General features: G+C 37.6%; 1 non-coding gene across 1 annotated transcript; it reads right to left on the reverse strand.

Annotated features, from left to right (window-relative positions):
• Positions 1–2767: 2767 nt before the first annotated feature.
• Trnas-gga (transfer RNA serine (anticodon GGA)) lies at positions 2768–2838 on the reverse strand. Its single transcript has one exon. It is a non-coding gene; the product is annotated as a tRNA-Ser (tRNA).
• Positions 2839–3053: the final 215 nt, after the last annotated feature.

Consider the following 3053-nt stretch of genomic DNA (forward strand, 5'->3'; position numbering starts at 1 on the left):
TACATTTACTCAGTAGAGACTATTATTTATAGCTGGCTATTGTTTCAACACCCTCAGTGGAAGTTGGAATGACTTCTCAGTGTGAGAGATAGAAACGTGCCAGTAAGTTGCCATCTCTACCAGCAGCAACATCGACTTGCGTCACAAACATTTTTACTTTTCTTTTTTCGACTCTTAGCAAAGTCATGCTATTTTTAATTTTAATTTAAAGAGTAAATGTAGTAATGAAGATAGAAAATTAAACTAACTGAAAATATGATTGTAGAAACTACGAAAAATATAGTTCAGCAGGTGGGACTCGAACCCACAACTTCCAATCTCCGGTCAGATGTGTTCCCGTTACACCACCGCAGAACGTTAAAGACGTAGTTCTAGAATCGAGTTTTGTATCGCTTATCCAATTCTCGCACTTCGTACATTTACTCAGTAGAGACTATTATTTATAGCTGGCTATTGTTTCAACACCCTCAGTGGAAGTTGGAATGACTTCTCAGTGTGAGAGATAGAAACGTGCCAGTAAGTTGCCATCTCTACCAGCAGCAACATCGACTTGCGTCACAAACATTTTTACTTTTCTTTTTTCGACTCTTAGCAATGTCATGCTATTTTTAATTTTAATTTAAAGAGTAAATGTAGTAATGAAGATAGAAAATTAAACTAACTGAAAATATGATTGTAGAAACTACGAAAAATATAGTTCAGCAGGTGGGACTCGAACCCACAACTTCCAATCTCCGGTCAGATGTGTTCCCGTTACACCACCGCAGAACGTTAAAGACGTAGTTCTAGAATCGAGTTTTGTATCGCTTATCCAATTCTCGCACTTCGTACATTTACTCAGTAGAGACTATTATTTATAGCTGGCTATTGTTTCAACACCCTCAGTGGAAGTTGGAATGACTTCTCAGTGTGAGAGATAGAAACGTGCCAGTAAGTTGCCATCTCTACCAGCAGCAACATCGACTTGCGTCACAAACATTTTTACTTTTCTTTTTTCGACTCTTAGCAAAGTCATGCTATTTTTAATTTTAATTTAAAGAGTAAATGTAGTAATGAAGATAGAAAATTAAACTAACTGAAAATATGATTGTAGAAACTACGAAAAATATAGTTCAGCAGGTGGGACTCGAACCCACAACTTCCAATCTCCGGTCAGATGTGTTCCCGTTACACCACCGCAGAACGTTAAAGACGTAGTTCTAGAATCGAGTTTTGTATCGCTTATCCAATTCTCGCACTTCGTACATTTACTCAGTAGAGACTATTATTTATAGCTGGCTATTGTTTCAACACCCTCAGTGGAAGTTGGAATGACTTCTCAGTGTGAGAGATAGAAACGTGCCAGTAAGTTGCCATCTCTACCAGCAGCAACATCGACTTGCGTCACAAACATTTTTACTTTTCTTTTTTCGACTCTTAGCAAAGTCATGCTATTTTTAATTTTAATTTAAAGAGTAAATGTAGTAATGAAGATAGAAAATTAAACTAACTGAAAATATGATTGTAGAAACTACGAAAAATATAGTTCAGCAGGTGGGACTCGAACCCACAACTTCCAATCTCCGGTCAGATGTGTTCCCGTTACACCACCGCAGAACGTTAAAGACGTAGTTCTAGAATCGAGTTTTGTATCGCTTATCCAATTCTCGCACTTCGTACATTTACTCAGTAGAGACTATTATTTATAGCTGGCTATTGTTTCAACACCCTCAGTGGAAGTTGGAATGACTTCTCAGTGTGAGAGATAGAAACGTGCCAGTAAGTTGCCATCTCTACCAGCAGCAACATCGACTTGCGTCACAAACATTTTTACTTTTCTTTTTTCGACTCTTAGCAAAGTCATGCTATTTTTAATTTTAATTTAAAGAGTAAATGTAGTAATGAAGATAGAAAATTAAACTAACTGAAAATATGATTGTAGAAACTACGAAAAATATAGTTCAGCAGGTGGGACTCGAACCCACAACTTCCAATCTCCGGTCAGATGTGTTCCCGTTACACCACCGCAGAACGTTAAAGACGTAGTTCTAGAATCGAGTTTTGTATCGCTTATCCAATTCTCGCACTTCGTACATTTACTCAGTAGAGACTATTATTTATAGCTGGCTATTGTTTCAACACCCTCAGTGGAAGTTGGAATGACTTCTCAGTGTGAGAGATAGAAACGTGCCAGTAAGTTGCCATCTCTACCAGCAGCAACATCGACTTGCGTCACAAACATTTTTACTTTTCTTTTTTCGACTCTTAGCAAAGTCATGCTATTTTTAATTTTAATTTAAAGAGTAAATGTAGTAATGAAGATAGAAAATTAAACTAACTGAAAATATGATTGTAGAAACTACGAAAAATATAGTTCAGCAGGTGGGACTCGAACCCACAACTTCCAATCTCCGGTCAGATGTGTTCCCGTTACACCACCGCAGAACGTTAAAGACGTAGTTCTAGAATCGAGTTTTGTATCGCTTATCCAATTCTCGCACTTCGTACATTTACTCAGTAGAGACTATTATTTATAGCTGGCTATTGTTTCAACACCCTCAGTGGAAGTTGGAATGACTTCTCAGTGTGAGAGATAGAAACGTGCCAGTAAGTTGCCATCTCTACCAGCAGCAACATCGACTTGCGTCACAAACATTTTTACTTTTCTTTTTTCGACTCTTAGCAAAGTCATGCTATTTTTAATTTTAATTTAAAGAGTAAATGTAGTAATGAAGATAGAAAATTAAACTAACTGAAAATATGATTGTAGAAACTACGAAAAATATAGTTCAGCAGGTGGGACTCGAACCCACAACTTCCAATCTCCGGTCGGATGTGTTCCCGTTACACCACCGCAGAACGTTAAAGACGTAGTTCTAGAATCGAGTTTTGTATCGCTTATCCAATTCTCGCACTTCGTACATTTACTCAGTAGAGACTATTATTTATAGCTGGCTATTGTTTCAACACCCTCAGTGGAAGTTGGAATGACTTCTCAGTGTGAGAGATAGAAACGTGCCAGTAAGTTGCCATCTCTACCAACAGCAACATCGACTTGCGTCACAAACATTTTT

Source organism: Wyeomyia smithii, chromosome 1, assembly GCF_029784165.1.
Source record: "Wyeomyia smithii strain HCP4-BCI-WySm-NY-G18 chromosome 1, ASM2978416v1, whole genome shotgun sequence".
Lineage (NCBI taxonomy): Eukaryota > Metazoa > Arthropoda > Insecta > Diptera > Culicidae > Wyeomyia > Wyeomyia smithii.